The 15,070-nt window shown below is 39.8% G+C and overlaps 1 protein-coding gene across 2 annotated transcripts in view; it reads right to left on the reverse strand.

Moving 5' to 3' along the window:
• The window catches only part of LOC128243428 (calbindin-32-like), a 50,575-nt gene that overhangs the window by 19,863 nt on the left and 15,642 nt on the right, over positions 1-15,070 (reverse strand). The window lies entirely within an intron of this gene.

The following is a 15,070-nucleotide window of genomic DNA, read 5'->3' on the forward strand; positions in this document are numbered from 1 at the left end:
ACGAACCTGTGGTAGAAATAAAGTAAAACTATCTATATTAAAGGATAGACATATATCAGTACTATAACGCACCAGAACGTGTGTGTGCATGCCATATTAACCCTAATTAACAAAACTTGATTGGCATCTTTAGTGGCTAAGCTGTGTGAAGTTAGCTAAACATACGACATTGGACATTGGACATTCAGATTCGAATGTTGTGCTGGCACGACATTGGACATTGGACATTCAAAAGTGAAAGTCGTGCTAGCACGACATTGGACATTGGACATTCAAAATCGAATGTTGTGCTGGCACGACATTGAACATTGGACATTCAAAAGTGAAAGTCGTGCTAGCACGACATTGGACATTGGACATTCAAAATCGAATGTTGTGCTGGCACGACATTGGACATTGGACATTCAAAATCGAATGTTGTGCTGGCACGACATTGGACATTGGACATTCAAAAGTGAAAGTCGTGCTAGCACGACATTGGACATTGGACATTCAAAATCGAATGTTGTGCTGGCACGACATTGGACATTCAAAAGTGAAAGTCGTGCTAGCACGACATTGGACATTGGACATTCAAAATCGAATGTTGTGCTGGCACGACATTGGACATTGGACATTCAAAATCGAATGTTGTGCTGGCACGACATTGAACATTGGACATTCAAAAGTGAAAGTCGTGCTAGCACGACATTGGACATTGGACATTCAAAATCGAATGTTGTGCTGGCAGGACATTGGACATTGGACATTCAAAAGTGAAAGTCGTGCTAGCACGACATTGGACATTGGACATTCAAAATCGAATGTTGTGCTGGCACGACATTGGACATTGGACATTCAAAATCGAATGTTGTGCTGGCACGACATTGGACATTGGACATTCAAAAGTGAAAGTCGTGCTAGCACGACATTGGACATTGGACATTCAAAATCGAATGTTGTGCTGGCACGACATTGGACATTCAAAAGTGAAAGTCGTGCTAGCACGACATTGGACATTGGACATTCAAAATCGAATGTTGTGCTGGCACGACATTGGACATTGGACATTCAAAATCGAATGTCGTGCTAGCACGACATTGGACATTGGACATTCAAAATCGAATGTTGTGCTGGCACGACATTGGACATTCAAAATCGAATGTTGTGCTGGCACGACATTGGACATTGGATATTCAAAATCGAATGTTGTGCCAGCACGACATTGGACATTGGACATTCAAAAGTGAAAGTCGTGCTGGCACGACATTGGACATTGGACATTCAAAAGTGAAAGTCGTGCTAGCACGACATTGGACATTGGACATTCAAAATCGAATGTTGTGCCAGCACGACATTGGACATTGGACATTCAAAAGTGAAAGTCGTGCTAGCAGTTAGCACATTTAAATCAATGTATGACATGTTTTATGAATGAATGTTTTTTTTACCGACTTTAAATTAATTTTGATTGCATGCATTATTCGGATTTTTTGTTTGTTTGAGATATTGTCTTGAAATTATTTGAAAAGAGTCAGAGATCACAAAGCAATGAACCATTATAAAATTTATTAACACCAAGAGAGCATTGTCATGACGATTCCATCGCAATATTTGAAACTTAAGCATGATTCAGATATATATGATGTCACATATGCAGAGAAAGATTCAGATGAATATACTTATGAATGGTCGTGGATTATATGTAGACAAACAGTGATAATGCTTTCAAAATGGCATATTTTTAATAAGCTTAATTGTTTACACACCACTGCTACACATCTAGTACCATTTATAAAGGAAGTGAAGATAATTATATCCACAGTATATAATGACATATGGAAAATATAGACATGCATTGATGATTCCTACAAGTATAAATGTAATCGTCCGTACATCTTTTTTATCTGGTTTTACGTAAACACAAAAAAATATTGTCAATGAGTCGATAAAGTAACCTATTCCTGCCTGTCGACTTGTTTTTTTATCGACTCAGTTAGTCGAACATGCTACGTCGTCTTCATTTGGTAAAGTTTATATGAAATAATTGTGTTCGATAAACCTTTTTGATAAGTCGACAGAATTACACAAAGCGTTTTATAATCAATCGCATCGACATTAAAGAATTCAAAATGACGTCTTCATCACATACGACATAAGTTCTTATAGGTTTTACAGAATATACACTTTATACATGTAAAATGTGACACCAGCGCCATTGGAAATGGCATCTTGGGCAGAACTGACAATGGTTGAAAGGGTTGAAAGGAAACAAAGCGCAAATAATTATATAAACCCAACAAATGTGCACTTCAGTATGTGTTTATCTACAGAGCTTTAGAATAATTATATTACATTAATGAATGTGTCTGCATTTACATGGAAATATGTATGTATATCAATCGAAAGGATTGTTTTAATACAGCTCTCAATAACAATGTTGCGGACTTTCAAATACAAGTTTCTTTGTTAAATATGTGTTAGGTACCTCAGCACAACATTCGATTTTGAATGTCCAATGTCCAATGTCGTGCCGGCACGACAATCGTTTTTGAATGTCCAATGTCCAATGTCGTGCCAGCACAACATTCGATTTTGAATGTCCAATGTCCAGTGTCGTGCTAGCACAACATTCGATTTTGAATGTCCAATGTCCAATATCGTGATAGCACGACTTTCACTTTTGAATGTCCAATGTCCAATGTCGTGCCAGCACAACATTCGATTTTGAATGTCCAATGTCAAATGTCGTGCTAGCACGACTTTCACTTTTGAATGTCCAATGTCCAATGTCGTGCCAGCACAACATTCGATTTTGAATGTCCAACGTCCAATGTCGTGCTAGCACGACTTTCACTTTTGATTGTCCAATGTCCAATGTCCAATGTCGTGCCAGCACAACATTCGATTATGAATGTCCAATGTCCAATGTCGTGCTAGCACGACTTTCACTTTTGAATGTCCAATGTTCAATGTCGTGCCAGCACAACATTCGATTTTGAATGTCCAATGTCGTGCTAGCACGACTTTCACTTTTGAATGTCCAATGTCCAATGTCGTGCCAGCACAACATTCACTTTTGAATGTTCAATGTCCAATGTCGTGCCAGCACAACATTCGATTTTGAAAATCCAATGTCCAATGTCGTGCCGGCACGACAATCGATTTTGAATGTCCAATGTCCAATGTCGTGCTGGCACAACATTCGATTTTGAATGTCCAATGTCCAATGTCGTGCCAGCACAACATTCGATTATGAATGTCCAATGTCCAATGTCGTGCTAGCACGACTTTCACTTTTGAATGTCCAATGTCCAATGTCGTGCCAGCACAACATTCGATTTTGAATGTCCAATGTCCAATGTCGTGCTAGCAAGACTTTCACTTTTGAATGTACAATGTCCAATGTCGTGCCAGCACAACATTCGATTTTGAATGTCCAATGTCGTGCTAGCACGACTTTCACTTTTGAATGTCAAATGTTCAATGTCGTGCCAGCACAACATTCGATTTTGAATGTCCAATGTCCAATGTCTTGCTAGCACGACTTTCACTTTTGAATGTCCAATGTCCAATGTCGTGCCAGCACAACATTCGATTTTGAATGTCCAATGTCCAATGTCGTGCTAGCACGACTTTCACTTTTGAAAGTCCAATGTCGTGCTAGCACGACTTTCACATTTGAATGTCCAATGTCCAATGTCGTGCCAGCACAACATTCGATTTTGAATGTCCAATGTCCAATGTCGTGCTAGCACGACTTTCACTTTTGAATGTACAATGTCCAATGTCGTGCCAGCACAACATTCGATTTTGAATGTCCAATGTCCAATGTCGTGCTAGCACGACTTTCACTTTTGAATGTCCAATGTCCAATGTCGTGCCAGCACAACATTCGATTTTGAATGTCCAATGTCAAATGTCGTGCTAGCACGACTTTCACTTTTGAATGTCCAATGTCCAATGTCGTGCCAGCACAACATTCGATTTTGAATGTTCAACGTCCAATGTCGTGCTAGCACGACTTTCACTTTTGATAGTCCAATGTCCAATGTCCAATGTCTTGCCAGCACAACATTCGATTATGAATGTCCAATGTCCAATGTCGTGCTAGCACGACTTTCACTTTTGAATGTCCAATGTCGTGCCAGCACAACATTCGATTATGAATGTCCAATGTCCAATGTCGTGCTAGCACGACTTTCACTTTTGAATGTCCAATGTCCAATGTCGTGCCAGCACAACATTCGATTTTGAATGTCCAATGTCCAATGTCGTGCCGGCACGACAATCGTTTTTGAATGTCCAATGTCCAATGTCGTGCCAGCACAACATTCGATTTTGAATGTCCAATGTCCAATGTCGTGCCAGCACAACATTCGATTTTGAATGTCCAATGTCCAATGTCGTGATAGCACGACTTTCACTTTTGAATGTCCAATGTCCAATGTCGTGCCAGCACAACATTCGATTTTGAATGTCCAATGTCAAATGTCGTGCTAGCACGACTTTCACTTTTGAATGTCCAATGTCGTGCCAGCACAACATTCGATTTTGAATGTCCAACGTCCAATGTCGTGCTAGCACGACTTTCACTTTTGAATGTCCAATGTCCAATGTCCAATGTCGTGCCAGCACAACATTCGATTATGAATGTCCAATGTCCAATGTCGTGCTAGCACGACTTTCACCTTTGAATGTCTAATGTCCAATGTCGTGCCAGCACAACATTCGATTTTGAATGTCCAATGTCCAATGTCGTGCTAGCACGACTTTCACTTTTGAATGTACAATGTCCAATGTCGTGCCAGCACAACATTCGATTTTGAATGTCCAATGTCCAATGTCGTGCTAGCACGACTTTCACTTTTGAATGTCCAATGTCCAATGTCGTGCCAGCACAACATTCGATTTTGAATGTCCAATGTCAAATGTCGTGCTAGCACGACTTTCACTTTTGAATGTCCAATGTCCAATGTCGTGCCAGCACAACATTCGATTTTGAATGTTCAACGTCCAATGTCGTGCTAGCACGACTTTCACTTTTGATAGTCCAATGTCCAATGTCCAATGTCTTGCCAGCACAACATTCGATTATGAATGTCCAATGTCCAATGTCGTGCTAGCACGACTTTCACTTTTGAATGTCCAATGTCGTGCCAGCACAACATTCGATTATGAATGTCCAATGTCCAATGTCGTGCTAGCACGACTTTCACTTTTGAATGTCCAATGTCCAATGTCGTGCCAGCACAACATTCGATTTTGAATGTCCAATGTCCAATGTCGTATGTTAAGCTTACTTCACAAAGCTTAGTGGCTAACCATAACTGTTTCATCTGACAATTCTTAACATTAATAACCCATATTAACAGCTTGAAAACACCTTTAATACAGATAATTTGAATTTAAGACATCGAATAAAATATATATCATTTGAATGCCATGTGAAAATGGCCTGAATGCATGTACTGGACATACCTCGTTATCCGAACGGATATCTTTAAGTAAAAAGCAAAAAAACCCTTTTTTTTGAAGCAACTATCTCTCTTAGAAACAACCATAAAAAATGCAACCGCATATCAACAGTTTAAACATCCAATCGGGCGCTTGTGAACAACAAACAAGGGCAGTAATGTCAGGTGAGTCCAGGTTTCCTGGTTCATTGTCTGGAGTGAAAAACGTCGGTGAGTATTAAAATTGTTTTCTAAATGTTTCAACGACATTTTTTAGAAACGACCTTATGCACCAAATGAGCAATTGCTTGTTTATGATGACGCTTGTTTTAGATGAAAAACATGTCAGTATTAAAATATCTCATCCGATACATTGTTTGGTCAATGAAAGGTTATGTTTTCCGAGTGCAGATCGCCAATTCTGAAGATAAATCTACACATTTAATCAAATGCTAACTGGTTCATTCTGCACATTTTTAGAACCCAGGTTCATCCAAAATCTGGTAAATTTATGGCACACTCAAAATACAGTTAAAAGGCGTCGATTATTTGTCCTAATACATGTATGTGTACTATAACACATATAAGGGTCCCTTTGATAAGAACAACATAGCTCTCTGCTAAAAGTAAAATTGTCATTACATTTTAGCGGCTATACAGCAAGCCGAGACACTGTTAAGCCTTAGATTGAAATAATGTTTACTTCAGTTGTGACAACGAAATTTGAGACGTTAATTGTTGACTGTTTCCACAAGGTTTTCTCCTTTTAGTTTTGATTGCCAAATTTAAACATATTGCTTCAAGACATCTGCATACTCTGTAAGGTAACCTTTTTGTTTCTTTTCATTGTTCTTCTTTCCAAAACAAGGCAATTCTAATTAGTCTTAATAGACCGACAGACAGACCGACAGACAGAGAAGACAGACAGACAGACAGACAGACAGACAGATATCAGATTTATTTGCGACTTGTACTTTGTAGATCGTCAACAACAAATGAAATATATAATATGGCAAGGTGTATGAAGATAGTAGCAAGCGAATACAAAAAGCAAAACATCAAACAGTATGCTTACCAACCTATATCGTACCTTCAAACAGGTTATGAACAGAAATGTCGTGCTGGTTACACGTAAAACTTCTGAAGTTTGATGTTTTTTGTAATAGAATAACAATTATCGCGTACGTCGTGGCTTAGAGCTGTCTTTAAAACAAATGCTCAAATAAAAACGCTTCTGGATCTAAAGCAAATTAAATACAAGCTCGTGTTCAGCAGATGATGTATTTTATGGCAAATTACCACAGCAGTGTCTAGGCAACCAGCTTTATTGAAATACGAGGACTAATATTTAAATTAATGCTAGTAGATTAAGTGCATGACTTGTTCATGATTCGCGCTTAAGCAATATTGTTTTTTAATATCAAACATTATTATGATCTTTTTATTAACTGTACTTAAGAGCGCCCAGAAGAGCGTGTAATCAGAATAACAAACTGATACGTGTTTGTTGTCAAATACCGTAGCATCTGCTCTCATGTTCCAGTGTTTGTATGATAATATCTGATATCAAATTCAAACATAAACCCTGCTTAGATGCACAAGGCATTGGCCTAAACAACAATGGATTAGGATCACAAACGAATAAACAGCACATACATATATACAAACATCACTAGCAGACTATACACACGCACCAAAACAGCTCTGTCTACATATGATGACTGCCTTGGAATGGTCATTGAAACACGAGTTCACTGGAACACGAGTCTACTCAAGTCATGCACACATTATAAATCATACATCCTCGGAACCCCAGCGTATCATAACATGTATGATATCGTATAGGTTATTATACGCTGGGTGCCGAGGATGAAGTGAAACAAAGCCCATAACCAGTCATTATAAGTCGTATGGCAATCTCAACATAGGTAGTTAGGCTCCTTTACGTTTCAGTTCTATTGCTGCGACATCCTGATCCCTAGACTCGCAGGTCAGATTTAGCGATAAGATGATACAGTCGAAACCCCTTCGTTCGATATTGCTTTGCTCGATTTCCTCGCAGGCTCGAATTTGATGTAAATGACCGATTGTTGTTTACTCTATGTAAGCATTTCCGCTTGGCTCGATATTTTCGAGACTCGTGGTATTTTGGCCGGACCCTGGGATATCGAGCCAATGGGTTTCGACTGTATAATAAAATACAAGCAAATAAGTATAAAAAAGATTCACACGGCGGGGAGGTTTCAGGAAAGGGTGGTATAGGGGGCGCGCACTTCTGGAACATGCGCCGAGGCTTTTCATAATAAAACGAACGAATAATACAAGGTTTTAATTAACTACATGCATTGGGGTCTTTGGGTGGTTTCCAGGGAAACATTTCGGCATTTTAGTCTGAAATTCGTCATTCAAGTGCATTTCTATAATGATTCTCGGATATGGAAATAAAAAAGTAAGCCTGAACAATTTTAGAAGAACCCAATCTTAATCCCTTAGTGAACAGTATCTAGTGTATATTATATATATCTATGCACCATGGACGCCGGTGTTCTGAATGTTACCGGATTTCCGAAATGAGACAGACTTATTGATGTTTAAGGATTTATCGTTTGTTTTTACGTTTAACTGGCATGAAAAGTAACAGTTGCATCTGGAACAGGTGTTGGTTTCCATGGATTTGTTTGTGTTTCCTTGCCTAGAAGCCTCAGTTATTTTTGTATCGCGGAGATTTCCCATATGGCGTTGGTGCAAATTAGATTAGGCGGTCCAAAATTGCATCGCTTGGTGTTATTTTGGTGGCGGTAATTTACAAATCGATTCGTTTGGAAATCCTTTTTTCCACAAAATGAAAAATGACAACTAGAGTGCGAGGGATGTTCCCTCATGTTTCCCTGTTCACTGTAAATTTGTTGAAGCACTACTGAATTATTGAGACGTCACAAAAGCACTTTCTGGGGCGTATATTGTATGACGGGGCACAAAGCTAAGAGCACAGACAGTGTTAATTGTGCTTTTTAGAGCATCTTTGCAGGAAATATAAATACAGTGTATACATAATAAAAGTCGGATTTTTTATTTCAAAATATTTTCAGTATGAATTGAATATTTTTCATAATTCTATTTACAAACTGTATCTCAGTAAATCGTACGCCACGTCTTTGAACTAAGCTTCGAAAACTGACTAATACGAGGCTTCTTTTGTTGCTTCTGGGCCGTCGTAATGTTGCGGTTGTGTCGCTGTTATAATATCGCCATTCTCAATTCAAAAAGAATCTGCTGTCTGCAGTATACCTATCGATAAGAAAACACATTCGCTATCCTTTTCCCCGTCGTCTGTGTGGCAATACCTTTATACCGGTGTCCCTGTTTCTGGCTACGAAAAATAACTACACCTTCATTTTGCTTTGCGGAATCACTTGTTTTAACGTATTATTTATTTCACCGATCGGTTACTAACATATGTATTGAGAACTTTGTATTTTTGTCTGGTTGCTATTGGTGACATTGAACCGAAAACCCTCTAAACATTGCCATATTTAGATAGTTGGTTATGTTATGGGCTTGTCAATGTATCCAATTTTAGCCTTAAATGTTATAATTATAGGGTAACGCGTTTTATGCGCAGTCACTACTATTCGCTTATATGCTTATCCAATCTTGTCATTGTTCAGTTTATTTCGTCCCGTCCAGACTTCCAGTATTTGACTTATAATATATAATGGGCACATCTTATCCATACTTCAAAAGAATATGTTATTTTTTTCTTGAAAGGAAATACCAATCGGGCGTTGTTGATAAACTGCATTTTTCGATTGTTTAATTTTCACATTTCAGAGCCTATTTGTTATTTTATTCATTCTCGTTATCTTCGTTTTAGGACCAATTTTAGAACATTGTTATTTTTGTATGTTCTTACCCGACATTTCTCTTTTCAATGTCTAAACTTATAACACGTGCGAGTCTTATTAAAAGTGAACTTATGGTACCTATCATGGTGACAAGTAATGCTGATTTAGAATATATAATGTGTGTTATATATAAAGATAAAAAGAATAGTTTTCTCATTGTCAGTGTGTGATTTTTGTGTTTATGGTTTGGGTTAGGGCTAACCCTGTATATATTAAAGCATGCGTATACTTCTATTTTCGCCGTCAATATTTAAATTTTTTCTTTTAAATATACATATCGTTTCAAATGTATTATTGAATTAAAACCAGTAAATAATTACATCAATTCATAGCTTTAAAGAAAACCACGACGATGTTATATTTTAATGAAGAATTATAATTCCATTGGGTGTCTAGAACGTAGAGTAATACACCAATATAGATACTTTAACATTAATTCTTTAAATTACCTTCTCCCTTCAAGTGATAAAAAACTGAAAGCTACAAAATACTCAATCTTTGACATACCCGCTACTTCACTTTCGGGCTCACTCAGTTTGTGGACACAAAGTTATCTAGTAGCATTTTAAGGGACATACACATAATGCTCTTAGCCTTTTAAGGATCCTTTGACTTGAAAGACAGTTCGATGTGAACACTGTTTTGTAAACATTCAAATATAGCATATCAATGAAAAAGCACATCGTCAGCATAATATCGTTGTACAACAACAAGAACAACAACAACAACAGCAGCAGCAGCAGCAGCAGCAGCAACAACAACAACAACAACAACAACGACAACAGCAACAACAGCAGCAACGACAATAACAACAGCAGCAGCAGCAACAACAACAACAACAACAACAACAACGACAACAGCAACATTAGCAGCAATCACGACAACCATTAATGCATTGGGGATATTAGATAGCAAAAGCATGCCAAAACCTTTTATAAGGGTAACGAGTATTATTATTCATTGTATCAGTGTATCTTTAATGACATATTGGGGAAATCTTGCAAATTTATTTGATTACCGGTCATGTGCACTGCTGACAAGGATGGATGAATCTGACAACGTTAAAATCCAAATTACCATGCACTGTATCATATAACGGGTATAAAATGACAAGAGAACGATAATGGTTGTTCTGTCTTCCGGGAAATGTAAAAATGAGAGTGTCAAAGAAAATTGATGAATGACGCCATCTGATATACACAGTTGTACTATAACAGAATTGCCTTAAATTGGTGGAGAATATAAAGTAGACGGATGTTAGGGCAGATGATAGATGATCGCCCTTAAGCGCTATTGCGGAATATCTCTAGGCTTATTAGAATGCAGACCAAATAAGTATCATTTGTCCAGGTTTTTTTCTCAGTTTTGGCCCATCTTAAGTTAGTTGTATTCATATGATTGGAAAATGGGCCGGGTGTTTACCTATCAGATGGCACTGCAGTGTCGAGTGAATGCGTCCGTTTTGTTTTCGTGGAAATGGATCTCACCTAGCATGTCTCCGGGGTGCTGGTGCATTTGGCAGGGGTTTTACTAGCAGTTTGTCCCCGATTTCACCTAGGATTGGCTGGACCAAAAGTCAAAGTCCCCGCTATTCCTCGGATCGGGGAGGGGGGGGGGCGTGGCTACAATAGACTGGGGTTCTGGGGTTCATAACCATGTAAAAATGTGTGTGTCTTATTTTCGTTTGATGCTTAAAAGAGAGATTTTGTCTTTCAAAGTATGAACCAGTCAAGGAAGAAAAAAATATTTACACGCGACGCAATGAACACCACTACCGCGGTTGTGAAATGGATTGTTTCTCTAAATTGTCTTCACAGTTATTTTTACGAAGAAAATTAACACATCGGGCGCCCCAGGGAAAAGACTCCAACGCTGAACACGTGACACAATATCAGATTAGGAAGGCTTTAATTGTATGTGGGAATTGCCGCCAGCTTAGTGTGAGTCCTCCCTCTACAGATATTGCGTTGAGAATGACGCACACACACTAATAGAAGACGTACGCTACAAAATATCTGAAACATTTATGATTCAACGAATTACATGATTGTACAATGCATTTTTAGCTGCCTGTATGTCCGTCTGTCTGTTTGTCGGTCCGCCTTTCTGTCTTCCTGTCTGTCTGCCAGTCTGTCTGCACTAAAGGGTATTGCCTGTTTGTCTGTACTAAAGGGCATTACCTATATGTCTGTATAACAAAACATTGCCTGTCTGTCTGTATTAGAGGGCATTATCTATATGTCTGTATAACAAAACATTGCCTGTCTGTCTGTATAAGAGGGCATTACCTATATGTCTGTATATCAAAACATTGCCTGTCTATCTTAATTAGAGGGCATTACCTATATGTTTGTATAACAAAACATTGCCTATCTGTCTGTATTAGAGGGCATTACCTATATGTCTGTATAACAAAACATTGCCTGTCTGTCTGTATTAGAGAGCATTGTTACTCTATATGTACTAGATGCCATTGCCTGTCTGTCTGTACTAGGGGGCATTGTCTGTCTGTCTGTACTAGAGTGCATTGCCTGTCTGTCCGTACTAGAGGGCCGTGTCTGTCTGCATGTACTACATGGCAATGCCTGACTGTCTGTACTAGAGGGCATTGCCCGTCTGTCTGTACTAGAGGGCATTGCCTGTCTGTCTGTACAAGAGGGCATTGCCTGTCTGTCTGTACAAAAGGGCATTTCCCGTCTGTCTGTACTAAAGGGCATTGCCTGTCTGTCTGTACAAGAGGGCATTGCCTGTCTGTCTATACAAAAGGGCATTGCCTGTCTGTCTGTACAAAAGGGCATTTCCCGTCTGTCTGTACTAAAGGGCATTGCCTGTCTGTCTGTACAAGAGGGCATTGCCTGTCTGTCTATACAAAAGGTCATTTTCCGTCTGTCTGTACTAGAGGGCATTGCCTGTCTGTCTGTACTAGAGGGTATTGCCTGTCTGTCTGTCTGTACTAGAGGGCATTGCCTGTCTGTCTGTACTAGAGGGCATTGCCTGTATGTCTGTACTAGAGGGTATTGCCTTTCTGTCTGTCTGTACTAGAGGGCATTGCCTGTCTGTCTGTACAAGAGGGCATTTCCCGTCTGTCTGTACTAGAGGGCATTGACTGTCTGTCTGTACTAGAGGGCATTGCCTGTCTGTCTGTACTAGAGCGCATTGCCCATTTGTCTGTACTAAAGGGCATTACCTATACATGTGTATGTCTGTGTAACAAAACATTGCCTGTCTGTCTGTATAAGAGGGCATTACCTATGATTATGTCTGTATAACAAAACTTTGCCTATCTGTCTGTATTAGAGGGCATTACCTATATGTCTGTATAACAAAACATTGCCTGTCTGTCTGTATTAGAGGGCATTGTCAGTCTATATGTACTAGAGGCCCTTGCCTGTCTGTCTGTTCTAGAGTGCATTGCCTGTCTGTCCGTACTAGAAGGCCGTGTCTGTCTGCATGTACTACATAGCAATGCCTGTCTGTCCGTACAAGAGGGCCTTGCCTGTCTGTATGTACTAGAGGTCATTGCCTATCTGTCCGTACTAGAAGGCCGTGTCTGTCTGCATGTACTACATAGCAATGCCTGTCTGTCCGTACAAGAGGGCCTTGCCTGTCTGTCTGTACAAGAGGGCATTGCCTGTCTGTCTATACAAAAGGGCATTTCCCGTCTGTCTGTACTAGAGGGCATTGCCTGTCTGTCTGTACTAGAGGGCATTGCCTGTCTGTCTGTCTGTACTAGAGGGCATTGCCTGTCTGTCTGTACTAGAGGGCATTGCCTGTATGTCTGTACTAGAGGGTATTGCCTGTATGTCTGTCTGTACTAGAGGGCATTGCCTGTCTGTCTGTACAAGAGGGCATTTCCCGTCTGTCTGTACTAGAGGGCATTGCCTGTCTGTCTGTACTAGAGCGCATTGCCCATTTGTCTGTACTAAAGGGCATTACCTATACATGTATATGTCTGTGTAACAAAACATTGCCTGTCTGTCTGTATAAGAGGGCATTACCTATAATTATGTCTGTATAACAAAACTTTGCCTATCTGTCTGTATTAGAGGGCATTACCTATATGTCTGTATAACAAAACATTGCCTGTCTGTCTGTATTAGAGGGCATTGTCAGTCTATATGTACTAGAGGCCCTTGCCTGTCTGTCTGTTCTAGAGTGCATTGCCTGTCTGTCCGTACTAGAAGGCCGTGTCTGTCTGCATCTACTACAAACCAATGCCTGTCTGTCCGTACAAGAGGGCCTTGCCTGTCTGTTTGTACAAGAAGGCCTTGTATGTCTGTATTTACTAGAGGGTATTGCCTGTCTGTCTGTCTGTCTGTACTAGAGGGCATTGCCTGTCTGTCTGTACTAGAGGGCATTGCCTGTCTGTCTGTTCTAGAGGGCATTGCCTGTCTGTCTGTACTAGATGACATTGTCTGTCTGTCTGTCTGTCTGTACCAGAGGGCATTGCCACTCTGTCTGTACTAGATGGCATTGCCTATCTGACTGTACTAGATGGCACTGCCGTTCTGTCTGTCGGTCTGTTCTAGAGAGCATTGCCTGTCTGTCTGTACTAGATGGCATTGCCTGTTTGTCTGTCGGTCTGTACTAGAAGGCATTGCATGTCTGTCTGTACTAGCGGCCATTGCCTGTCTGTCTGTACTAGAGGGCATTGTCTATCTGTCTGTACTAGATGGCATTGCCTGTTTGTCTGTCGTTCTGTAATAGAGGGCATTGCCTGTCTGTCTGTACAAGATGGAATGACTGTCCTGTCTGTCTGTACTAGATGGCATTGCCTGTTTGTCTGTCGGTCTGTACTAGAAGGCATTGTCTGTCTGTATGTACTAGCGGCCATTGCCTGTCTGTCTGTACTAGGGGGCATTGCCTGTCTGTCTATACTAGATGGCATTGCCTGTTTGTCAGTCGGTCTGTAATAGAGGGCATTGCCTGTCTGTCTGAACAAGATGGCATTGCCTGTCCGTCTGTTCAAGAGGGCATTGCCTGTCTGTCTGTACTAGATGGCATTGCCTGTCTGTCTGTACTAGATGGCATTGCCTGTTTGTCTGTCGGTCTGTACTAGAAGGCATTGTCTATCTGTATGTACAAGATGTTTGCGAACAAATATTTTTCTTCCAAGATTGCTTCTTTGCAGTCATATGGTAATGCTATGTATTAAACATTTTTTACACAGTCAGTGTATATCTTCAACCTCTGTGATTCCCCCCCATCTTGACTTTAATAACTCTTTAATGCATCTCTCATTTTCCCGTTCTAAAATCCATGTTCATTTATTTCCAGTAACCTGGCTACTCCCAAGGACTGCCGCGCTTTGGACCGTTCAGAACAATGAAATATTGAAAAATAAACTCAGTGTTTATCAGTTTTAAAAACATCTCGTAATGGAAACCATTTAAAACGTTCTGTATATTTTGCTGGTTGACTGGCGATATTCTGAAGACTCTCATTAACTACCCGCCAAAACCAATATAAAACTGTACACGGGATTTGTTTGGGTTACTCATGGGAAATCAATCTTGGAGCTACTGACAGACATTGTTTGGAATAATTAATAGATGAGATACAGCGTCTCTCTTGTCCACCCTTTTGACTTTTGTTTTGATTCTTAGGTCACAATACCAATATGAACCTGTTGTGAACTACACATAGTCCAGACAGAAAGTGCTGACCTTTCAGCAGCAACAACAACAACAACAACAACAACAACAACAACAAGAACAACAACAACAGCAG

This window comes from Mya arenaria, chromosome 8 (genome assembly GCF_026914265.1).
Source record: "Mya arenaria isolate MELC-2E11 chromosome 8, ASM2691426v1".
In the NCBI taxonomy this organism is placed as follows: Eukaryota; Metazoa; Mollusca; class Bivalvia; order Myida; family Myidae; genus Mya; species Mya arenaria.